General features: G+C 42.8%; 1 protein-coding gene across 4 annotated transcripts in view; it reads right to left on the reverse strand.

Moving 5' to 3' along the window:
* The window catches only part of ZBTB38 (zinc finger and BTB domain containing 38), a 73,986-nt gene that overhangs the window by 31,466 nt on the left and 16,548 nt on the right, over window positions 1–25,972 (reverse strand). For 2 of the 4 annotated variants that reach the window (XM_090284251.1, XM_090284248.1), the window contains exons 1-2: window positions 12,551–12,641; window positions 10,990–11,094 (exon numbers count right to left, since the gene is read on the reverse strand). The gene's annotated coding sequence lies outside the window, so the exon portion shown is untranslated. Of the gene's footprint in view, window positions 1–10,989; window positions 11,095–11,874; window positions 12,238–12,550; window positions 12,642–24,679; window positions 24,746–25,972 lie in introns of those variants that run through there. The other 2 variants (XM_090284249.1, XM_090284250.1) reach the window with 2 other exon arrangements.

Genomic DNA, 25,972 nt, shown 5'->3' on the forward strand with positions numbered 1-25,972 from the left:
CAGGCCCTGTGTTAAGTGCTTTACAGATGTTGACTCAGCACCCAGAGTTGAGGAAAATGGAAGTGGTTATGAGATGTTTAGAAAAATGGAAAGGCATTATAAATTCCAGGATGTGCAGAAGATCAATCAAGTGTCAACAGAGAGAGGACAATTCTCATACATTCCTAGTCCAGGCCTAGTTAGGAAGGTGGTAAGTGCTCAATATATCGAAAAGCATCCTTGGGCCAAGCAGATCAATCCCATAGACAAGGCGTATCAAGAGATGCCTGCTGTCCTTTAGTGTCATCACTTGGCCTAGTGCCATCGAGGTTAACCTCTGCAGGCTTGGGAGTGCCATGCCCAGATAAGGACAGCTTCCTTTGGTGGGTTCTTCTGTTCCATCCTGAGATGGGTACACTGAGCACTTGGCAGCTTCATCAAGACCATGTCTGTTGCCTTTTAGATGTCCTCCAGATGTTCTTGAACATCAGGCTGTACTTTGCTGCTGACTACTGACGGATCACTTTGCCTGTATGAGATGGACATAGTTTATATCCAAAGTGGCTTCTTTATTTGCCATGACGTGGAGAAGGCTCAATGGCCATGACTGTTCCTTGGGCTGGGTCTTGGAGAGCGGCTGGGCAGGCTACCATTGAGAAAATCCAGACTGGCGGACTGAGTCTGATGGTACGGCTCTGTAACTGTCAACCTGCTGACCTGTTTCATTCAGCCCCACATTAGTTTTTTAAAATTTCATGCCCTCCAGTTTGTCACAATCTGACTACTCTTTCTTATACCCAGCCCACATCAAACATTCCTATCACCTTTCTGCCCCTGTATATATCTGAATTTTAGGCCCTAATCTATAATAAGTATAAACCACTTATAAGTGTTGTTCTGCCTATAACATTTCAGTATCTATACAATGATTCACTGTCCCCCTAAAATGTAAATAGTGAGATATCAGTGTTCAAATTTCCAGAACTACCAAAGTATCCCACCTTAATGAAGGACAGGCAGTGAGGTACCTTAACAGGGAATATAGCTGGGCCATATAATATTTCAGTATCCCTCCAGCTTGTTCATTCCCACGTGGAACATTTATTAATACATGAACCTAGTTGGCAGAGAGGCAAATATCAAACTCTTCACTTTGCTTTAAAAGTTGCTTTAATTATAGGGTCAGCTCAAGCTTCTAGAAGGAAGTGATACTCAACTCCTAATCGGCACTCCAAAAAATCAGATTCATACTCTCAAAGTCACCCAGTTCTCCTTTTTAAAAGAGGGTCCCATCTTCATCGTTAGCAGGCGTGCACAGACCTTGTCCGGTAGCTGCTTGCTGGGTCAGAGTCTGCTGTACTGACACCACACTCCATCCCTGTGACACGCAACAACAATTCCCAAAACTAGATCACAGAAGTGGAGCATGGACTACCTGGTAGTCAGGGCTTCGAACCACGGGGTCAACACAATACAGCACATCCACCAAGATCACCGGTATCCTCAGGGAACCTTCCACAAGGGGTCAACCCAAGGACGTAAATTCTGCTTTAGAGCTGGGGGGGGGGCAGGGGGCACACAGCTCTTCCCTTCGGTCTGAGGACCCGTCTACTCATCTCTCATGGTGGTGGGGACCCCCTGGAGAAAGACTGGCCATGCTCCGGCCCTGCTCTGCCTTGCCACCTCCCCGCTGTCAACAGCTAGCCCCACATCTGCAATAGCTTCCCCCCTGGTTCCAGACATGAAGACCATTTCTATGTGCCTGGGCTCTCCTATGCTGGAGTCCATGTACGTACTTTCCCTGTACACACACTTCCTCCTCCTCTGTTTCCCACCATTTCTCTTCCACGTCCCGTTTTTCCAGTTTGGAGCCACTGCTGGCTATACTGCAACCTCTGGAGGGCGGCCAGGTGTGGCCACGCAGACCTCTGAGGCAGCACAGGAATGAGAAAGTCACTTCCTCCGCCGGGGCAGGAGGTGCAGCTGACCGGCAGAGCTGTCAAGCAGCCCAGGTAGGCCTGACGTCAGAACTAGCACAACTTTTCTACTGTGGAAATGCTACCGAAGCTCTGGCTGGGCACACAAATGGGGGCACAATGGTTTAGACAAAAGAAATAGACTGAGGAAAACTGCTGGACGGGGGGGAGGGAGGGGGGGAATATTAAAGGGACTAAGTTCTGGTTAGCTTTTGCCAACTTTATCCCGAAACACATTTAATTAAAACTGAATGAAGGCTTCTGCATTCGTCAGGTATCAAAACAGTCCCCCAGTTCACCTTTTGCCTGTGTTAGAATGAAATTATCTGGGGGCAGGGGGCCAGGCAACAATGACACAACAGGTCGTCTAGAGCTAAAAAAGGAAAATTCCCAAAACAAACCCTAAATCCACTGCAGATAAAAACACACAATGGGCTGTTTAGAAAAAATTATGCTTTAAATATACTGGTCTAAAAAAGTCTAAAGAACAGGCTGTTCCGTAGAACTGTTCCAGTGTCTGCTCGTGCTTTCATTTTAGAAAACAAATGCTCAGTCGCCACGGTGGGAGGGGTTTCACACAGGGATTCAAACTCACAGAAAATGGCCTCTGGTTCTGGAAACCTGAACGCAACAAGCAGGGCGCTCAAGGGACCTTCTGGGAATACAAGCCGCTTACCTTTCACAAGAGTAATTATCTAGAGACAGAGATAACCTTTATTCCTGACCAGTGACATAAATCATGGCCTCCCAAGTGTTTGCTGAAGGCCACAATGGCTGATAGCGACTTTTATTATCCTCCCTGCTAAGGGAACCTCATGGGGGGCAAATAGGTCATTTTTAAAGTAAGGTAGCTGCTAGGTCTGGAGGTAAGGACTCCCATTTAAACTTCATAAAAGAAAAACAAAATCAAAAAAAGACCTAAAAAATATTTCCTAAAATAGAGAGAAGGGCAAATCATCTTATCGGAAACTCCTATCACTAAGTAGAGAAGAAGGTCTTAAAATAGATCGATCACTCGGACGCACAAAAAGCTCTTGACTGATTTTTTTTAAACGTCAAAATCAAAAACAAATATTAGGAATATTAAATATACAACAAACAAGGTGAGAAACTCACTTTGCAGTGTATACTCATTTAGGGAAAAAGAATGTTCTCCTGGGCAATTTACGGCGGTGCCTCTGTGCAAAAAGTCAACCTACAGTGTGCAGTGGCTCAAGAAACTCCAGAACTGCTCAACCTTGACAGGAAATTTTTTTAAACCCTGGTTAGTACAGCGCTTGGGGCCTCATTTTACTGCCACGTCATCACTTTTTCTGTCTATCCTAGTACCTTCCTCAAAGCGGTCTTCCCTTCCTCTCTCCTTAAAGCAAAGGTGGAACTTTCATCGGTCCCGGCGAAGGGCAGAACGCGGCAGGAAGTGCAGTTCTGCAGCAGGCACCCTGGCAGCAGGTCGCACTTGGGCTCCTGAGAGTCTGCTTCCCCAGATGGGCACAAGAGACAGCATGGACACCTTGAGAAACCTCGCTCTCTGAGTGCATGGCAGGGACTATGAGGCCAGAATCAACCGGTACAAGCAGGGACGGACCAGAATGCTGAGTAGGTTTTTAAAAAGGAAATCCTTACTCTCGGCTGGGAGCTAAACAACGTTCTATTAGAGCTAATCAGAAACCTCCGTGCTTAACGTGAGAACACACATAGTTTCGGGGAGCCCGGCCCGAGACTCGAGTGCGAGTCTCTTCAGCCTGGTGAGAAAACACATTCAGCTCTGTTTTCACTGAATTGGTGGTCTTATTATCTAATTGGAATCAACTCTACAAATAACCAGAAGTTGTACTAACACATGAACAGGAAGAAGAACACAAACAAAACGGCCTAGAAACAGCAGTCAACTCACAAAGCAGGAAATGACAGCTCATCTCCACCGGGCCCGCACAAAGTCTGCCTTCACGGGCTGCTGAAATAACCCCCGGCTACCCGTCTAGGGCGTAAACTGGGTTTCTCATGAAAATGCCCTCTGGAACAAATGTGTCCAAAGGAGCAGCCAGTAAAATGGGTTGTGCAAGTTGGGTCTTCTTCCTCATACTTCCTGAGAACATGTTTAATTTCTTTCAAAGTTAAATTATTGTAAAGCTTAGCAATTTTCATTTAAATAAGAAAGGCAAAAATGCTTTAACAAAATAGGAAACAACCTTCTGCCTCTCACAATCTAAAAAGACATTTTCTTGACTACCTTAAATGACAAGTATCCAAGTGCTCCAACAGGACAGAGGTCTGCATCACGGTGTCCCGGTGTCCCCGTGTGTGTCTCCTAGAAGCCCAGCAGGGATTACAGTTCGCTCTCGCCAACAGAGCCGTTTAGCCCCTTGAAGCTTTGCTCACAGACTGCCATCTCCTACTCACCTGGTGACCTGCCCTGGGACAGGACCTACCTGTTTCTGCAGAGAGCATGCTGAACAGGGCACAGGACACTGCGTTCTGTTCCCAGTTTGCCACTAACCATGTGACCCTGAGCAAGTCCATTTCCTTATGGAATGTGAAGAGGTGGGGCTAGTTTATGCCTCAGGTTCTTTCCAGCCCTAAGATGTGAAAACCATGACTCCCTGCCTCCCATTTTGCCACCTTTTTGGTTGACTCCCAGCTAATCTCGATCTTTCTATAAGAATGCTCATTTCCTCCAAAGTGGAAAATCTCTCCCACCCTTAAATTCCAGCACTCTCCCCATAAGTGTATGGGGCAAAGGCTGAACCCAAATTCTGGCTAGTACTAGTGCATGCATGAATGAGGTCAGAGGGAGTTTTGAAATCAGAACCCCCTGGAAGACCTCGGACATAAAGTTTATTTGCTTTGTCTCAGCACCTCTGCTTTTCTGCTGGAGAGAAAAGAAATTACTGCTGGAAGGAACCTTAGCCATCATTGAGCCAAACCTCTGGTTACAGGTGAGGAAACCAAGCCAGCAAAGTTACTTGACTTTCTTTCCCAAGGCTGCACAGCGGGGCAAGGGAACAAGTCCCAGGCCTCCTGCCTGCTCTGGGAGGTCTTTCTACCTCCCTCTGCAGGGCTCTGGGCTCTTTCCCTCGCCCCCTGCAGACTTCCTCTGGGCCTCACAGGGTAATCAACAAACCCTGAGCATCTCTGGGCAAACCCCTGAGAAACTCTTTTAAATTTTCAACTGGCATGGCCACTCTGGAAACATTTAGCTGAGTAGAGGGACAGTGATAGCCCTAGCAAAACACAAACTGATTGATCTTATCAGTGCAGGAATCCATGGGTGTTTTCAGAAAAGCCTGCAGCAGCACCTGGGTGATTTAGATAAGGGCAGGTGAGGGAGACAGCAAGGCCCCAGGAGGGTGGGATTGTGCTCTAGTACTGTAACAGAGTGCCCTCCCCATCCCACAGCTCACGGTTTTGGGGGTGTTTTGGAGGTCGGGAAGAAAATAATACGTATAGCATTTAAAGTACTTTGCATATCTATGAGAGACTGGTAGCTAGGGTAGGTAAAAGGGGGATGATACTGTTTAAGATACTTTGCATACCAATAACAAAGAGAGAGCCATAAGGAAAGGAGCCAGCCATAAGGAAGGGGCTATGTGGTTGGAAAGAATGTAGAAGGGCCCCATCTCCATGAGGAGAAGCACAGTGGAAGGAGCATGTTAGAGGAGCATGATGGAGCAGCAGGCTGTAGCAGCCGTGTAAGGAGCAGCAAGCAGCTATGCAGTCCGTTGTCAGGACCCGGCCATGCGGCCTGGGCTCATAAGAAAGCAGGCACGCTGCTGCTTTGATCATGCCTGCTCTAGCTGACTCCGAAGCCACCAAGGACTCTGCCTTGAAGACCTGGACTCTTAACTGGACTCTTGGAACTTGGGGCATGTGGAGAGGACACTCTCTTAGGATGTGTGCCTTTCCTGGACTTCACCATGATCCAGCGGAACACAGCACATGCTTTCCTAGACTATTATATGGAGGCTGACGACAAAGTACCCCAGATGCTGAAGGAGAGAGCTGACAGATAAGGGATGGGGAACTTCTGGGCCTCGTTTTGGTTTATAGCCTTTTGGGGGAGCAAGGGAAATGCTGGGTCCCATGGGATAACAGGGATCTGAGCTGAAGTGCCCACAGCACCCCCAAGGTTGGAATATTGTAAATAAAGCGTTTTTCTCAACACTAATTATTGGGTCTTACACCAACGCACCACGTGAACGAGCCCCACTTCACTCGGTACCAGAGAGTTGATATTTATTGAAGAAATTATAAATCTGCACATTACCTCTGCTTCGCTTGCTTCTTGTCAAAAAATTCTGAGGTTACAGTAATACCAGAGACAAGGGTCTCTAAGTCTCTAAGCTAAAATCAGGAACAATGATCTATCACATACTCTCTGCGGGTGGCTGGGGAAAAAACAGCCTGGGTGTGGAGAGAAGAGGCAGGACTTTGGAGTTAGGTAAGACCCAGGGTGTGAAAATCTCATCTCTGCAACACTGGCCACGTTACTGAGCCTCTCTGCCTCAATTCCAGCACACCAGGTTATTCTGAGCTCCTAATAAGATGGCTGAGATAATGCACATAAGGTACAGAACTGAAAGTCCGTCTGTCTTACCCTCTCGGGAGCTATGGGTATAGACAGAGAAACCTCGTTTCTAGGCAAAGCTCCAGGCCACTGGCATCCTCTTCCAAGAGAAGCAAACCATCAACAAGTCATCTGATTTTTGAATTACATACAAGGAACATAAAACACAATTCAATATATACAAGTCAATGTGCTTTATAGCCTTCCTACGTAGTTTAAACACCAAACACGTATGTACGTCTCAATCCTTTCTCGTGAATAAGCAGAGAGGTAGGACTAGCAGGAAAAAAAAAGGATAAATTATTTTCTCTTCTATAAAATGACACCGGGAAATAGATGAACAATGTGAACTGGCCTCAAAATTACGATTCCAAGATTCAGAGAATGAGAGAACTAGAATATAATGACAGATGTGTATCGACCAGAAGACACAATCAGATAGATAAATGCATTAAAATGTTTTAATGGCATGACTGTACAATGTCGCTGCCATTAAACATATTACTGATAATGACATTTATAGGTACAATGGTTTTGCAAACTCTGAGCACAGGGAGAGGGTCCCGCCCCTCATTCCAGAGGAAAAGAAGCTGATTTGGGGGCTGCGTGTTGCCCAGTACGGCTGTGGGTGTACAGGGAAGGTGGGGTGTGATAATGCCGCCACTCCCTCATTATCTGGGATTCATTTGTTTTTATCTTCTCACAACTGTAACACATAGACATTCATGATACAAATATACAACTGTTGAGTACAGACATTTCTCTTATAGAAACTGGAATTGAAATCCACTTATCAAATCTCAAGTTTATCTCTTCCTACCAATTGGCATTTGTTAACTCTTCATCATAGCAGTGATAGTTTAAAATGAAGATTCCCATGGGCCCTACCTTAAATCTGCTGAATTAGAACCTCTCTGTGCCAGGTTGATTCTTATCCATATTAAACTGCAAGTCACTTGAACTATCGCAAGATAGATTAACTATAGCAGGAGTTACGCTCTTTCTATGATAAAACTAACACATTAAAATGAGTCATAAAGATAAGGCTTTGTGTCTAGTTGCACATTACGTGGGAATTTACATACCCACACAAGGTTATCAGGGGAAGGGAATCAACATTTATCAAATGCCTACTATGGTATGGATCTTGACCAAATTGTATATTAATCAAGCTTCAAAATAATTCTATTTGAGTTATGGATGGAAAAAGTTAGGCTTAGACAGAGAGTAACTTTATTGAAGTCACAAGCCTGGAAAATGGCCCAGCGCAGTTGTGAAACTAGATTTATCTGACCCCAGTCTTCTCATTCCATTGTATTAAGCTCATACGCCTATGAAAATACACATACACACACACTCAGGTCATAAGATAGCCATACGGTAAAAAGGCAAATGAATTAAATTACTTCAGAAACCTTTTGCATCAACAGAAATGGAGTTTTTAAAGAACTTACAGTATCAGCGAATATTCTCTGGCCTGTCTGCTGACAACAGAACGAAGGGTATGACTCCTATCAAAACCACCTTTAACAGCCTGAATTTTAGTAATCAGAAGTGTGTTTTGAGACCTGCTAGGGTCAAATTTAACAGTGATTCTTGATTTGCACAAATGAAACTTCTTAATATTCATTCTGCAAGTCGTATTACCTTACAAAGGAAAACACCAAGAAACGTGTGATCTAGAATTTGTCAATCCAACAACCATCCTGGGCCTCCCCTGCACCTCCCCCGCACCTCCAGCGCCTGACACTCGTTTCCCTCCACTGGGAAACCCCCTTCTGCTGCTTCTGGAGTCATGTTCTGTTGTGGTTCTTCCTTGCTCTTTTGTCAAAATTCTCTCTAGATCCTTCCTTCTTTTCTCATAAGGCTCCATGCCTCCCTATACTCTTTCAGGAAAATCTCTTCTCCCACCTCTTGACTTATTTATATCCCAATGACTCCAAAACTAGTCCAGGTCTTCCTCTAGAGCACAAAGCCCCCATCTGTCTGAGGATGTCATACTTCAATACCTCAAACAGCGCCTCTAAAATGCAGCCCCTTCACCTCCTTCCAGGCTTCTTTCGGGGGTACCACTGCTCTGGAAATTCTGTGTCAGCGTTAACTGTTCCCTCTCTACTGAGATGTCAGATTTTGTTAGCTCTTCCCTTTGCATCTGTTCCTTTCGCATTTCACTGTTATCGCCCGTTTCAGTCCTTCCTCCCACCCTTTTCCTTGGTGGTCTGTAGGAGCCTCCTAACTGGTCTCCCCATCTCTGCTTTCTGTTCTGCCTTTCCCCCGCAGCTCCCCATGAGCTACCCCAAGAGCACACTGCTAACGTGCAGCCAAATACCTTCCATGTCTCCTACTGGTTAATACATTCCTATTTCCCAGCTTGACATTCAAGACCAGGATCATTCGGCACCAAATGTTCTCCAGTTTTCTTTCCCACTCCATGCCTGTATAGACCAGTTCTAACTCAGATGGGCTCACCACCTCTCCCTGAATACGCTCCCTGTTCTCCTGCTGCTTCTCCAATCTCAAATGCCTTCTCCTCAACTCTTCGATGGAAGCTCCTCATCTTTCAAGGACTGACTTAAATGCTTTTTCTCAAAAAGAAGTCCCCTGATTCCTAGAGGAAAAAGGGACCTCTTCCTCTTCAGATTACCCAAATATCTTTTTGGGGGCACTTACCACACAGTTATTTTTACATATTTTATTTCCTCATCTATAAAACAGGGTCTGAGAGGGAAAAAACAGATCTTTTTATTTCTGAATCTTCCTGTCTCTGGACACAGTGTCACACTCAAAGTAGTTACTCAATAAATACTTGCTGCATACCATTTATAGAACTCCTAAAAGTTTGCAAAGCACATTTACATTCAACATCTAATTTGTTCTATTTGGGGCTTAAGTAGCATTCCAGAGTTACAATCTGATTCCTGTTGCTTAATATAATTATCAGCACTATCTCTAACTTTGTACCTTTTAATTAAAGTATCTCTTAAATTACTTTTCTTTGAACACTCATAGTGCTGTGTGGCCTGCAAAGCTTAAAAAAAAAAGAGCATTTTGAGTCAAAGAAAGCCCACTTGCCAAACTGGTTTTTCTCTCTGCCTACAGGTTAAGTGTGCAAATAAAAGGTCTCTATAAGCAGAAGACAGTAATGACAAAAGCAAAATTTAAAAGAGAAGTAAATTCCTTTCTGAAGATTTTAAGATCTTAAAAGAAGATTTTCCTGTATATCCAGTTGGAATCCTACTTATGGGTCAGTCTCCAACATTCCTGGAGCTGGTATTCTAGCATGTTAACAATAGATAATATCTAACTGCTGAACAGCGATGATTCCTTGCTAAGAGACTCAGAGCATGACTAATATCACGATGGTAAAAACGTGGTGCCGTGTTTGGGCTTGAACATCCAAGTGCTTTGTTGGAGCTCCATAAACATTTCTTGAATGAAAAATAAATAGATGAATTCAGAGAAAGGCTATCCTATTGTGTGTAAATTGAAAGTAGAAGTTTTCATACATGGATGGAAGGACATGTTAACTTTGAAAAAAGGGGGAAAGTGCTTCGAGGGGCAAGAACTATGATATGTCAACTCTTCCTGTGACAGGTCCCATGCTGGCTGCAAGAGAAGCAGATGAATGAGGGGTCAGGCCCTGCCCATCTGACTATGCCTATTTAGAGTTTAGGATGCAGGGTACTCCAGAGCAAGCACTTTTCCTTGCACTTTGTGGTTCTAGCACTGAGCTGTGCGTATAGAGTGTGCACCATAAATGTAGTATGAGATGCCTGTGCATTTTCACATTTCAATACTTCACAACTATTCTTCCCTACCTTGTAGGAGTATTATAAGGAATAGATAAAAATACAACACTTAATCCTGTAACACACTGCCTTACCCACCCACACAAGGGCTTGATAAATGGTAGTTGTTATCATTTGGGGCTTTGTATATTCCTCAAAGGTAGCGTTTAGTAGATTCCGCTGTCAGTACTTGCCTGTGCAAATTACAAGTGTCCTGAGGGTGGGCTCTTCATGCCTCTATCCTCAGTGCCTAGCCCTGGGCTCACCCCGTAGCAGGCCCCGAGGCCAGCTGCATGACTAAGCAGTCAAGATCCAGGTTACAGGCCTGCCTCTATCCCAGTAAGATAGAGTCACTTAAATTCTCTGGGCCCCAGTGATGTCTGTGGGTCCTTCCAGCCTAGAGATCTATAAAGAGACTTACAAAGCTCCCATGCCAGTCACTGGCAGAACTGAAATGGGAAACCAGCTGTCCTGGAGCCCCGTTCGCTTAGTTCACCCTTCATCACGGAGGCCTCACACACCATGTCTCCTTAACTGTTTGCTTAAATATAATTGTCACCTTGTAATCCCCAAATCTGGTGGATTGCTAGCACAAATCATATGCCCCTTAGGAGTCCTTCAGTCCCTTAGAAAAACCATTTCCTCTTTCATGTAGACTAAGGAGACACGCAAATTCAGTTACCTCAGGTAGAACGAACCAGCCTTAACAAAGTTAGTTTCTTGTGCTTTGGAAGAAATCACTTGGAAATCCTTGGTTCTGAGTTCTCCATCTCTTCCACATCAAGACCTAAGAAAGAAAAGAAAAGAAAAAACACAGTGTCTCAAGACTAGCTGCCAGGATTTGATGTTTCAGCATGTGTGTTGAACACCTACTATAAGTCAAGCACTGAGCAAAGAAATTGGCATATGTGACCTCATACGGTCTTCGTAATACCCCTCAAATATAGGGGACATCCACCCACTTTACAGCTGTACAAAAAGAGACTCCGAGAGGTCACGGCATTTCTCAAGGTCACACAACTAGGTTCTGTTAGATCTGGGACTTAAACCCAGGTTCAACAGATTCCAAAGCCTGGGTTATTACCTGTAAGTCCGGGTTTTAAAAACTTTTTGACAGTGACTCACCGTTTTTTAAAATTGTATTATATAAACAAACCCCCAAATCTCAAAACACCAAAAACATGCTTACTTTTACTATATACAATGCATTCTCATATATTCTATTCTATTCTATTCTTTTCTATATGGTATTATACATTCTATACCATTTTAAAAATTCCAATAGGAACCCACTAAACTGGTTTCACAATATTCTTACGGGGCCCTACTCCTTTAGAAAAACACTACACTCAGATACAGCACCTGACGAGAAGATTCTCTAAAACCACGCACTAAATCTTCCTATGCTTTTCAACCATGAGAACCTGACCGAGTAGTTGAGCTTCCTAATTAGGAGAAAAGTCTTTAACCGTTAAAATATGTATAAGGCACCGTAATGCACATCATCTATAACGAATCCTTAAAAGCGATATTCGGTTAGGGCCAAAGATTGGAATTAATCACTTACCTATAGTGGAGCAGGAGTTAGGAAGTGGAATCACGGATGGACTAAAATCTAAGGTGATATTCTACGTCCTGCAAAGAAGTGGCTCTCAGCGGACGGTTGTGTTGGACCAACTGAGCAGTCCTAACTATACTGCAGAAGTAGGAGGCTGGGATTGCAACCCCCTGGGGGCAGGGCCCTGTCTTTGCATTTTCCATTCAATTCCAGGGGCTTGGTGTTGAACCAAGGAAATCATCAGGTTTCCGTAGGGTCAAGAGTGGGGTCCGAGTCGCAGTCCGGGGGTGGGGAGGTGCGACTGTCAGGGTAATGCCCGAGCCCGGTGGACCTGAGCCCAGAACGTCCCTGGGGTGCGCCTTTCTCCCCGGCCCCCAGCCCTCCAGCACAGCTGCGCAGTTGGGCCACTAACTGCAGCGCAACCTGCCCAGACTCCGCAGTTGAGCCCCCTCCCCCTCCGGCGTAGGCCCCGGAGCCCGGGCACCTGCGGGCGCTCGGTCCCTGCCGCAGCTCGGCTCTCCAGCACTGGCGGAGCTCACAGCCCTGCGCCAGGGCTTCCCAGCCAGGTTTCGATGCTCCCCCCCCGGGGAGAGTGGGGGCAGGCTGGCCGCGCCCGGAGCCCCGCGCCCGCTGGCTGCGCCTCGCCCACCCAGCCGCGCACACGGACCCGGCGACTGGCACTTACAGGGCTCGACTCCTGCGCCGCGACTGCGTTCACCCGGGGGTCCATGGCGCTTCCGGACCCGCCAGGCCCGCCGCCGCGCCGCACAGCACCGCCCAGAAAATGGACGCCGGCGGCAGGGCTCTGCCCGCCCGGCCCGCCCCCGGCGCGGGCGGCCGGACTCGGCCAGTCCGCGAGGAGGGAGGTCGGCCCGACCCTTTGCCCCGCGGGCCGGTGCTCCAGGGGTCTCGCCGCGTCGAGGACGAGACCCCGAGAGAGCAGTGGCGGGAGCCGGGGACACCCACGACGGCCCCGCGAGGCCCCAGACCTCACCAGGCGGACAGCGGCCTCCGCCTCCACCTTCTCCGGGGAAAACACAATTACGAACCGGCGGAAGGACTATTTGGTTAGGGGTCTAGGGACACAGAGCCTAGTCACTATCAGAACAAGCCCTGGGCCAGCAGAAGGGGTCCTGGGTCCCGGACCTAGACCCCAGACAGCATCCATATCCTGCACGTTTGAGAGAGTCAGAATTCAGAGAAAGGCAAATGCAGTTTTAATTTAATCAAATTCTCAGGCATAGGGGTGTCACCTGCGCTTTCCCATGGCTGTCGGGAAAGGCCTAGATTGATTTTCCGCACGTGGTATATAAAAGCTATTTCACGGAAAAGACTCAGTTTTCTTCCTTAAATAAAGGCTACTGACTGCCTGCTAGGATCTTTCTTCCAAGATACAGGGACTGCTTATTGAAAAAGTTTTTACTGAGGCCTACCACAAACTTAATGTACAGGTTTTGTTTGCTTGTTTTTAAAAACCCATCCACGTGTCCTGTGTTTTGGTAGCCTAAGTCTTATTTTAAATTTTTCTTTAGAATAGATTCAGGTGACAACTTAGGATAGCAAGTCTGTTCTTTGCTGACTTATATCCTGTTTTCGGCTTGGGGTACCATGTTTACATTTCTGCATCCCAATTCCTAACCGTATTTTAAGAACGTGATTATTCTGATGAATAAAGTAGATTCCAATATTAAAAACAAAACCAGTAAAACTTTTTTGATTTTAAATAATCAAGGGGAAATTATTGTCTTAAAGTCAAATGAGAGGAACATGCAACTTAAAAATAAAGGCAGGGTTTTGAAAGCTGGCAGATTGGGCAACATGTACGCTAGCAGCTCCCAACCTCCTCCAAGCCAAGCATCCTTTATTCTCTCGTCCTAGGCCACATGTTTAGAAAGCTCTATTACACTAAATTACATTTATTAACTAATGATTCATCTTCCCACTTAAAAAAATGACCCTGCAATGTTTCTGTATATGTAACCGTACTTGAGCTAACCCATTGTTAATCGTGGATTCCAATCTAAAGAAACTTGTGGTCTGTTTGCAAGTTTATGTGTTTCCATTGAGGCTTTTGGAAAGTAAAGATCATTCCGACCTCCAACAAAACGGAGGCAGCCGAATTAAGAGCCTTGGGGGTGAGTCTCTGTGCTTCCCTGAGACTAGAAGGTGGTAAGTGGTAGAGCAAAGTAATTTGGCCTATGGATTCTGTCTGCCTGGGTTTAAAGTCCAGCTTTGCCACTTGCAAGGTCATTCTCTCTGTAACTTTAGGCAAAGTACTAAACTTCCCAGAGCCTTGGCTTCCTCATCTGTAAAATGGCACTAATTTTAGTATTACACTTACCTCATTGGGCTTTTTGATGATTAAATGGGATAATACACATGAAGCATCTACAGTAGTGCCTGCACATAGTAAGTGCTCTGTAAGTGTAAGCAGTTGCGGCTGTTAGCGCTGGAAGTCAAATATTCAGACCTCTAAGTTCCTACAGTCCAAGCGGTAAGAATCATGGCTTCTGTGTGTAAAGCAACCTTTATACCCTTGAAATTTTCCATGGGTAAGCTGCCAGGGTCACATGGTGAGTGACATAAAGGGATTTAAACGCAGGTCTAACTCCACAGTCCACTTTCTGTGCTGCTAACATGTTCCAAGGTGGTACCTTGATCAGGAGCTGTCAACAGCTTGTTAAGGGTGAAATCTGCTTTGGCTTTAGTAAGAGGCTTAGCAAATGAATGGCTCCTTACATCCGCTTGGGAATTCACAAACAGTGGCATTTCTTTCCCATTAGAGCTAAATGCTTCTCCAGAAGCGAGTAGATTTCCCCAAATTGTTATTAATAACTAAAATATCATGGCAACAGTTTTAAACACCACAGCCTAAAACTTACATAATCAGCCTGTCCTTCAAAATTTTCCACCCTTCCTCATAACCAGTCGCAGATTCTCTCTCTTAATCATTCTTCTGACTATGGGGAACTATCTGGAAATTTCCAGAAACGTCCCAACGTCATAATTTTATTCTTTTCTGGAAAGGTTTATTCTTTTCAAAACAACGAAATGTGAATTCTTTTTCTATAGCTTTATAATACTTTTCATTTTAATATGTTTGCTAATCACAAACAAACAAACCCTATGACTTCCAAGATTCCCTCCTCTCTCTGTAAATTTCTATCAGTTCTTGAACATCTCCACAGTATGGCTTCTGGTCCTTTTCCAGTGGTCTTTTTAGGAGACTTTCCTTGTTTTCTAGCTCATTAAAAAAAAAAAAAAAATCCCCACGATTTCTGTTATGCTACAACTGCCTGCTTAGGACTATTGGCCAATTAATATTTATTTCCTCCTTATTCTTTCTTTTTTAAGGTTTGAATACAGACGGAAGTGTTGTCTCTATGAAACCCGCTTGCTTCCTTTGTTTCCCACCATGGGTTAGGAATCTAGAACTCACTCTGCCCCCCGTATTTGCAGCACCCTGGGAACTCAATTTATTGTTTTACTTTTTCTCTTTCCTTCATCCTGGACACTCCCCAGATTCCATCACTAAGCCTCTCCTGAGGTGGTTGCTTATCTCTTTCGCTTCAAGCGTTTTAAGAAAGTGCCTTTCCAAATCATTTTCTCTAATCTCTACCACATTCCTGAAAGGCCTCTTGTGATGTTGCATTGAGAAGTCTACCAAAGCCCAGGAAGAGGCAGTGTTTAGAATATGGGTGTTAGCTTCCAGTGACCACTGGAGCCAGGCAGGAAGTAATGTGAACTGAGGCCCACAGGATAATCAGGTTGTCACCTAAGTGGGGAGTGGGGATGGTCACCACCCAGCCCAAGACCAGTTGTTGCCAGGTGGGAATGCCAGATCTGAATTTTCCAATGAAGCCAAAACCAGGAATTTTATATAACATATATGAAATGTTGATTACTTAAAAAAAAGAAAGAAATCTGAATCTGATCAAGTCTCTAGCTGTAACTAACAATTTACAAAAAATCTCTGAGACAGAGGAACATGTAAAACAGCACCAAGGAATGCAATCATCGAATTTCAGAGTGTGGGAAACTATGGGTCAATCTGTTTCCTCAACAACTAACTCTTCATAGCAATGGCAAGAATGAAAGAAAGAGAGGGAGGGAAATCTATGGATTAAATTAAATTTAAGAAAATATTAATTGTACTGTGTGGACAGTATTTCTAATTGTGCTTTGAAGAAAAAAATTTTTAAGTGACCTAATTGCACAGATTTGAATGCAGACTATATTTGATGTTATTAAAGAATTGTTTTTGGTGGTGTGATAATGATACTGTGGCTAGTTTTGTTTCTTAGTGACCCACATTTTTAATGTATTTTTTTAGTAATGCATATTTTTTAAACATTTTATTAGAAATATTTCAAATTTATAGAAAAGTTGCAAAAATAGTACAAAAAAAACTATGTACACTCTTCTCCTTATCTATCTATTATTTTTTGCTGAACCATTTGTAAGTAGCAGGTGTCATTCTCTTTTAGCCTAAATACCTCAGCATTTATTTCCTAAGAGAAAGGGCTTTCTCTTAGCTTCCTTATGTTTTAAAGAATGATGCTAAAATATTTAGAGATAAAGTTATATGGTCTGGGATTTGCTTTAATATAATACTGGAGAGAATCTACATGAAACAAGATTGACCAGCAGTTGAGAATTGTTGAAGCTGTGTGATGGCTACACAGGAGTTCATTAAACTAGTCTTTCCATCTGTTTAAAATATTCATAATAAAGTTGTAAAGGATTATGTTAATGAAAGACTTTAAAATTACATAAAATGCGTAGGCTATAATACTAAGTGACTAAAAAGACAAAATTGTCTACAAAATATGATCTCAACTATTAAAAAAATCACAAGGCATAGATAAAGGACTGAAAGAATACATTCCAAATTATTTCACAGTAGTTATATTTTACTTTTACAATTAGAGGGGAAAAGTTAGTACAATTAAAAAATTATCAATAGAAAACAAAAACACTGGTAACTGAATCAATTAAAACTATTGTTAAAAGTCAAACAAAATACATATGTGGGCTGGACTGGCCTGTGGGCTGCCAGTTTGCAGATTTTGACTTAGAAAATGGACCCACAACCTATGGTCTTTGGGCTAAATTTGGCCTGCCACCTGTTTTTGTACAACCTTCAAGCTGAGGATGGTTCGTAACATTTTTAAATGCTTGAAAAAAAGTCAAAAGGAGAATAATAATACTTCATGACATGAAAATTACATGAAACTCAAATTCAGTGTCCATAAATAAAGTTTTATTGGGACATATTTTCTGTATCATTTCTGTATCTATTGTAGTACATATATTATTGTTATACTTAATATTATATATTATTATGTTTTTAATTTCACCAATAAAAAGTTTATGGAAGTTTTTCTCTGCTGTTACATAAATACCTACACCATATCTTCTATAAAATACACTTTATAGAAAAAGTTTGCAGACCGCCAAGCTTAGAACTGGACTTCCTTGGGGACCTCAAAGCGTTAGCAGAAGGAGCACCTGCCTAGGGGATGATCACGGCCACTTAACTATCTGAGTGACCTGGAGAACCACAACTTCTCTGGGCCTCAGTTCTCTCGAGGACAGAATAAAGTGGGCCTCAGGTGCACACAGCAACTGCACTCTGTGCTTCAGTCACGTGAGAGCGAGGCAAGAAGTACAGGGATGGTGACAACCATAAGCGCTGGTGTGCCAGTCAGGTGTGGGCCTCCCGGAGACCCAAAATTCAAACAATCGAAACACCCACTGCAGACGACTGACCAGGCACGCAGACGAAGGGCAGATAGGCTGGTGATGAGCAAGGAATGACCAGCTTCAGGTGCTGCAAAAGCAGAGCAGCATTCCTGCGGTAGGCGGCAACAGGACTTCAGGGAAAACTTCCTAAAATCTGCAGCTGAAGCAGGTGTTCTAGGTCTCTGTCTAACTGGAGCTTTGTAGAAGGTCAAAAGCACTAGGTCACAGGATGGGTGATAACACTGCTCATTTAATTGAAAAGTTAATCCTGATCTAGTGTGTGGGGCCTTCTGGCATCCAGCATGTAGAATGGGGGCCTTGGGCTGGAGACTTCATAAGACTCAGGAATAAGTCACCTCTAAGGATATCAGTCTGTAGGTTCTTTATAATAGCCCACGCGGGACAATTAAGCAGCGATGCCAACATTACGACCTGACTGCAGAGTGCTCAGTCCCTCCGCAGCCAGCCTGTAGCCTGCCTCTCAGGGGCTCTCCCTAGTCTTTCTCTTCTAGCTGAAACTCCTCCCCATTCTTTCTGCCCTGGACCCTGCACCCCCAGCTTCAGGGTGCAGCACTGCAGCATCTTACTTTGTTCGCCCACATGACCGCCTCCTGACTGCTCCCTTTGTTCCCTCTTTCTTCCTCTCTGCACCCCTTCCTGCTCTCTCAGTCTGGACTCATCTCCATCCCCGCTTTGCCTCTCTGATGACCACCCTGTTCTGTGCCACATCGTCTCCCCAATATCCTGCAACTTCTAGAGGCTCTTTCAGTGATGTGGCCCCTTTCTTTCCCTACTAAAGGTTTTCCTTTTCCCTTCCACAGCTCAAGAAACAAGAGGAAGGGGGAAAAAATGACAAGGGCACTGCCCTTCTGGGATTTAACCACATTCTCAGTTGGTGGCTTTTGTTTTCTCGTCTCACTGGCTTGTAAGGCCCTCGGGGCAGGGACTCCATGGCGTGCTCAGCACTGGGGAAGATGGGCAGGACTGTTAGGCCTTAATTAGAGCAAGGCCTCAGCCAGGGTAGAAGCTTGTAGCAGGCAAAGGAAAAGGAATTTCAAAATATCCATTTGGCAGCAATGACCAGGGTGGGGGCGGGGGTGAGGGTAAGGAAGACAGAGGTTTATTTTATTATGTAAAGAAAATCATGAAAGCTCTCACTTTTTTCATGAACACAGAAAAAATATTTACATGGATGTTTTTAAAACAAAACAAAATGAGGAAACACACCCCCTCCGCAGGCCAGATACAGTGAGGTAGACACCAGTGCTAGTCTTGAACCCTGAGCAGGAGTAGCTGCAGAAGCAAGGAAGCCATTCAGGGAAAAGATGCAGGATGAGTTACAAGATCAAAAGAGCAATTTTTCTGGTCATTGAGACATTCAGGCCACAGAGAGCCATGCTGGGATCACCTAACAAAGACAAGTGCTTTGGCAACTGGTCTTTGATGTACCTGCTGCCCACAAAGCCTGCAGCAGAATAGCCAGCAGGGCGACCCCCCACCGTCAGCCAGGAAAAGTAAAAAACAAAAACAAAAACAAAAACAAAACAATAAAACAGAAGCATCTTGCCTGCATCACAAATTCAAAGTTTTGCATTCAGAGGCTTTTCCACCTAACATCTGCTTATGAATGCGAAAGGGCGGCAGCCGTTATCCAGGTCACCTGGCAATGCAAACAGACCAGCTTGGGGCAGGGCAGCCAGACATACGGTGGCTTATTAGGAGCCAAGACATCTTGGGAAGGTAATGAGGATGAGACACTGTGTCCCAGTGAAGCGCCCATCCTTGCTATTGGCTGAGATACTTCAAACTGAAGGCTGGCCTTCAGGGAGCGGTATAAAAGGCCAAGAGAACAGTACACCATTCATTCTTTCTGGAACTGAGAGGACATACAATTGTGCTTAGTCCATATAATGTCCTAGACTTGTGTAGGAACCTGGACCAGAGTTCCATAGGGAGTTTCATGTCGTATTCCATTCTGCCTGGGTTATAGCAGTGTCTGTCACACCATAGATACCCAACAAATGCTGGAAGAAGTGAAATGAATTGTTGAAGCCCCCTCTCCTACTAATGGGTAATACTGAAGAGTCTCCATGCAGTGGAACATTTCGTGGCTAGTCAAAACCAAAGTATAAAGAGTCAGCCAGGCCACCTCTAACTTGTGATAAGCAAAGTCCACTAAATTATGAATCAATTTGAGAAGATGCTTTTGAAACATTCAAAGGGCCTTATAGTTTCTAACTTGTATGTATAGCAAACGTATCCCTTTGTTCTTGGACCTTCATCAGTCAGTAGACCAACCTATAAGGCATGAAAGAGTTCTGATTCTTAAGAAGAATTTTCTTAGTATTATTTGATCAAATAGATAGATAGCACTCCAAGTAGTGAGGTCTTTAGAAACTCACCAACAGTCAAAGAGGTCTGCAGAACTGGAGGGTGTTAGGCACTGGAGGACAATGATAATTTATGGGCAAGATGAGATAGACCTTTTCACCATTTGCCTTTGAAAAAAATGAAATGAAATGACTAGCTCAATGTTTGGCCCTGAGTTTAAACACTGGAATTCTTATGAAAAATAAAGCAAAAAGCTTCCTAGAATTTTTTATTTTTTATTTTTGCTCTGAGAAACTTTTCTTTTGTGGATTTCTTGGGTTAGCACTGAGCCTGCACCAAAATTTCATCACCACTTGGGACTGCAATGTCCAGCCTTCTTAGGCTGTTCCAGGTGGGACTGGCACCGAGTCCTGGGAATTGGACTGAAGCCAGCCGCGGGGCCTGACCCACCTTCTCCCTGCAGGGGAAGCTTACTTAAATAAGGCTCAATCCACAAAGCCATCAAACCTGGCTCTGATATCGTGGTAGTCACACTAAGAAAGAAAAACTTGCAATTTGAGCATGAGCACACCTCTGGCTGGTAAGGCTTGCCCCTGGCTGAATCTGTCTTACCACATGGGTCTCCACTTAAATGCCACATTTTTAGGAAGGCTTTGTCTGGCTAATCATTCTAAAGTGTCTCTCTTCCTCCCTACATGTCACATTGCTTTTTTAAATTAAACTTTATTTTTTGTCTTTGCTTTTGTCTTCTTTAATCAATTGTTTACATATTTATCCCCTCGCCTCAACCAGTGCCACTACCACGACACTAGAGGCAGGTCCGTGAGAAGCAGGCCCTGGTCTCTCTTGTCCAGCCTCTGAAATATGCCTGGCATATAACAGGTGCTCAATACATGTGTCAACCAGGAAATTAAAGGCTTAGAGTGATTTAGTACTAAAGAGAAAGGTGCTTGGTCTTTTTCTAGAATCTTCTTCCTATGTCAACCTGCTCTAAAACATGACCTGGCTACCAGTTCATCTATGAGAGAGCCATGGTAATGGCTGAAGTAGATCAACATCACTCTAGTAGGAAGAGATGAAATCTCTTTTAATTAGAAGATATTAACACAATAAATATCAACTTGGATGAGTACATTTTGGATGACTGAATGTAATATTTACCATTTACCCAACTAAACAGATCATTACTATAGATAGGTTAAAAAAAAAAAAAAAGCCTGAGTTAAGGCTTGGAAAAACATTTTCTATTTTCCTTTGGAAAATAGAAGAGTTAAGAATATTATACTATAAACCATTCAGGCAGAAAACCACAGATTTGCCCATTTCATTTTGGTGAGAACAAAGCAGTTGTTTGCACATTTTTTCTGTCTTGCCTGCTCTGGCCTGCCCAATATAAAACACCTTAGCTAAAAAGTGTAAATGGGTTAAGCATAGCCTTCTGAACAACGAGGAGGGGTAAATGCCATTCTTTACAATTGGCAGAATGTGTTTTTGGCTAACCTAGGAAATCCAATAATAATTTTAAATGGGTAAGTTTAGAAAAGCACTGTGCCTTGTAAACATTTCTGTGAAATATGGAGGCAAGGCATTAAGGCGAAACACACCAAGTAATAAATAATAATTAGTCTTCTATTCACTGGTCTATTTATTAGAATGACAATGGTACAATATACTTCCCAACATTCTTATTTGGCTTTCAAGTTTCTTGAATTGTGTTTAAAATTCTTTTAGGCAAGACCAAGAGCAACATAAATGAATAATGTCACAAAAGAATATTAGGGATGAAAATCTCCAAGATGACACAACCATGCCTGAGTGAGAAACAAAAGGATCGACATTTTATAAAGAAGAGATACACTGTTGAATCTATCAGTAATTCATTTTTTTGGTAAAACAATTCCATGGCATCCATCTAATCTTGTGATTAAGAATCAAATGGGTTCAAAATGATTAATTTGTACCAGCCTATCAAAACAGAAGGCATTGTAGTTGTATCTTTCTGAATGGCAACAGTATATCCATTACAAATGCCTGGCTCATTATTTGCTCAAGAGCGAATAACAATTAGCTTGATTCTGTTGCAACTGTTAATGCTACTGGTACTAAAATAAATAGGCAATACTGAATTAGGTTTCTGACATTTCCCTTCAGTTTATGATTTCTGACTGATGCTCTATTCAAAATGTTCCTAGTCATTTTAAGTCACAGGCAGGAAGGAAAATGGCTCCCGAACAGCCAACAACAACAACAAAAAAGAGGTGTTGCAGGAAGGATATTTCATGGCAGCCCAAAGAACGAAATCACTATGAGATGAATCATGATCTAGCATAAATGAGCCAGAGAAAGACTCCAAGCAAAATATTTAAGTTGGCCTCAAAACAACACAACAAAAACAACAACAAACCTTTAGCCCGTAAGAGGCTTGATTTGACAGTGCTTTGGAATATGACAAGCTGCTGAAATACAGCAACTATTGACACAAATGGTTCTGAATCTCATGGTTCTTCACATCGGAACAAACCTCAGGGAGGTTTCGGGCTTGACAGCATTCTTCTCCTAACACACCTACAAGGACGTTTCCACAAAGGCTCAATGTGCACTTATCACTGGGGTGGGCTTGGCTTTGGTCTTTCTCTACCCAGAGCTCCGAGGTTACCAATGGAGGGATCAAGAAAAACAGGAGCACAACATACTCTGATTCTCAGAATTTCTGAGATGCCTTTTGTTTCAGTGGCGCTGGTGAACTCGTGATAATGAAACTACACCTTTGTACACAAACCTTGACCAGCATTCTGGAGCACGTTACAAAAAAACCTTAATTTTGAAAGTACTGAACACAAAGGAGGGAAAAACAAAGCTCTCACTGTGCAAAATATGACTTAGTTTTTAAGGCTTGAAGACCGCATTTTTAAAAATGTCTAAAACCAATGCAGCCTCTATATGAGAGGAAAAAAACTGTAAATTTTTCATTAAGCATTTGTATGTTTTTTAAGACAATCTTTTGCATATCTGTTATTGCATTTTTAAATAAGATTTGGTTACCAAGGAAACAGGTTCTGGCCCAGTGTTAATTTGAAACTAAAATACATTTGAGAAGTTAACCTCAAAGGAAAGAGACTATGAAATTATTTTGCATAGTGCCAGAATTTGGAACTTGCAGAACCACAGCTGTATGTATGGTCTGCAATGAACCATCCTCGGGGCTGTGTCTCAGTAAGGGAAGCCCTTTTTCCTCTAACAGGGCCCTCTACGTTTGTTATTTCCCCCTTCAAAAATTGTAACTCTTCCTTTCCCTAAAAAATACATATATAAATAGTGTATTTATTCTTGCATATTATCTAAAATTAATTTTTTAAACATGTTTTTATTTTAATCTTTCATATAACACGTTTAAAGACCGCTTAAAATTTAAATATTTTAAATATTTCATATTAAGCTTGTTTGCGCTCTTTTAAATTTTCTCCAGAAACCCATTTATTTTTAGTTTCAAGCTAAAATGGAGCTGAATCAACAGACTTTTCCAAAAAATTCTTTTGTTTTCTAATAGCGCCACACCTATCATGTATAGGAGTCTTTAAAAAAGCATCATCTCACTTTTATTGCAGAATCATTTTATGTTTCTAAAAGCTATATATCTATATAGTATTTGAATAAGAAAGGCTGTCCAATTTTATAACCCCCCCAAAAATTACAACTGTCCTATTTTATTTTTGTTTTAAAAGTCATATTTTAATCCACCTAATATTCTTGCTGCATGGCTCAAATTCTATAAAACATGCAAATTTCAACCTACCTGTATGTATCACTTAGTGCAATGCTAGCATGACAAGACACTCAGCCATTTTTATGTGAAGCGATGGAGACCGATTTCTCCGTCTTCTTGCTCACAAGTTTTAGATGCAATTGTCACACACACAAAAAATCATACGCAGAACAGCTTGGATGTACTGTGATCACGAGAACTGAATTTATCAACAGGAAAACAGGATTGAAAAAAGGAAGTTTCTCATCCAAGGTTTCTCTGAGGCTGCAACCAAGGAGGTGGTGTGTTGAATTTTTTCCCTTCCTCCTGAGAGTTCAAAGCCCGGAGCTGACCACTGAAAAGGCCACTGTCACATTTGCTGAAAATCAAACCACCGATGCCAGCATTGAAAATACAAATATGAGAACCAAGTTTTCTGCACACCATGGGGTGCATAAGAGTTAAAAATAGATCCCACCTTGCCTCCTACCTGCATAACAAACATGTAAGTTTCAAGTGTTTAATTTGATATTCACATTAATTAACAATACAACATACATTATTTAAAAGACAGCAAATGCAAGAAGAAAGGGGAGACACCATCTGGTAGCAGAGTTTTGTTGTTGTTTTGTTTTTAAGGGTTTTTCTTTTTTTTGGCTTTGTTAAAAAAATTAAAAAAAAAGGTAAAATCCTATTTTGAATGTGATGAAAAGCAAACACCCAGAAGCAAATGAATCGGAACTGAAAGGTGATGTTGAAATATCTAAGGCTGTAATGAGGCAAAAACAAGTCTTCACTACCAGATGATATGGCATAAAGAGCATTTACATACTCACATCTGAAATACTAGGCAACGTGTAATGAATTCTATACACAGCATGCACACACAGCACAAGCACAGCTAATCCTGCCTGCCATCTTAGGCTCGCAGGAGCAAGATACGCACTGCATGCAGCACACGAGCGCTGGGGAAGGAGGAAGCAAGGGACAGCTCACCTTAAATGCAGTATCTGATTAATGTTGGAAGTGACATTGCATATCAGCCTCAGAGTCCTGGTTCAACTGGGTAGGAGGGAACAAAGAAAAATGTCATCAACTGGTGATGCAAGATGAGCCCAATCACTAAACACTGTTTAGCCAACTCCAAATTCTGCAACCAGACAGTAGAAGGCATTTCATACACTTAAGCAGAGCTGCTGCACAATGACTGTGTCCTTCTGCTTCTGAGAATCAAACAATCCTTTTGCTAAGGAAGAAAATCAGCTGGAATGAATACTGTCATGTCTTCTTCTTGAAGAAAGCTTTCAATACAGTATGTATCTGGTTTGGGATGCATTTTATAGATGTTAATTTCATAGATTGCTAATAACAACAACAAAAAATAAAACTGTTAAGCTATGGCAAAGTCAAAATAATATTATAAAAGGGGTAGCATTTCTAGATTATTTTTTAAAATCCTGAATGGTGCCGGCAGACTTGTAGAAGAATGCATGATCAGCTGTCTGTATCAGAGGCGCTATAACCTCTAACCACAAGCGTGTAAATGTATCCTGCTAAATGTATCTGCAGTACAGAACGGCAGATACCTCCTCAGCTGGAATGGTATTCAAATGTGAATAAATTTGCTTAACCTTAGCAGCAGAATACGATCAGGACAGAAAAATAAACTGATGCTGAGTTCCTGTGGATGTATAGCTGACCAGCACGAACGATAAAAGCTATCTTTAGGATACTGACCTAAATAATGTTGACTTGCAGCAGCTTACTGTACTTGCTCAGAACATAGGGTGTGCAAAATGATTTTTCTTCTCCCTCCCCCTCCAAAAGCTAAATTGTAAAGTAACAAGCCATTAACAGAAATCTAAAAGGCAATATTTATAGAGAGGGAGCATACGTACTGTAAGAGAAGGAATGGTGTTGTGCTGAGATGCAATGTTTCTTTGTTTTACTTTGAGGCTTATCTTAGCTACGCTTGCACGGTGACATTGACATCATGGAGGTCAGGGCTGACACTGGGGTGCTATCCGTTTTATGAGTGAAATGTTTTCTGAAAATTAAATCTCATCTACTCAAATACTAAATTTCGTGTCTTCTTCAATACCACCTCTCTACCCCCGCTGCTCAAGATTGATGGGATCTAGTTTGGCTGATGTAATAAATTAGAATCACCTTCTGTAGAGATTCCAGTACATAATTGTAGGAATTAAATTAAAAAAAAAACATTTAAGAATTCTTATGCATCCCCTTTCAATCCTTTCTATCAACACACGCACACATGCATGCACGCAC

Source organism: Furipterus horrens, unplaced genomic scaffold (assembly GCF_987537825.1).
Source record: "Furipterus horrens unplaced genomic scaffold, mFurHor1.1.pri manual_scaffold_7, whole genome shotgun sequence".
Lineage (NCBI taxonomy): Eukaryota > Metazoa > Chordata > Mammalia > Chiroptera > Furipteridae > Furipterus > Furipterus horrens.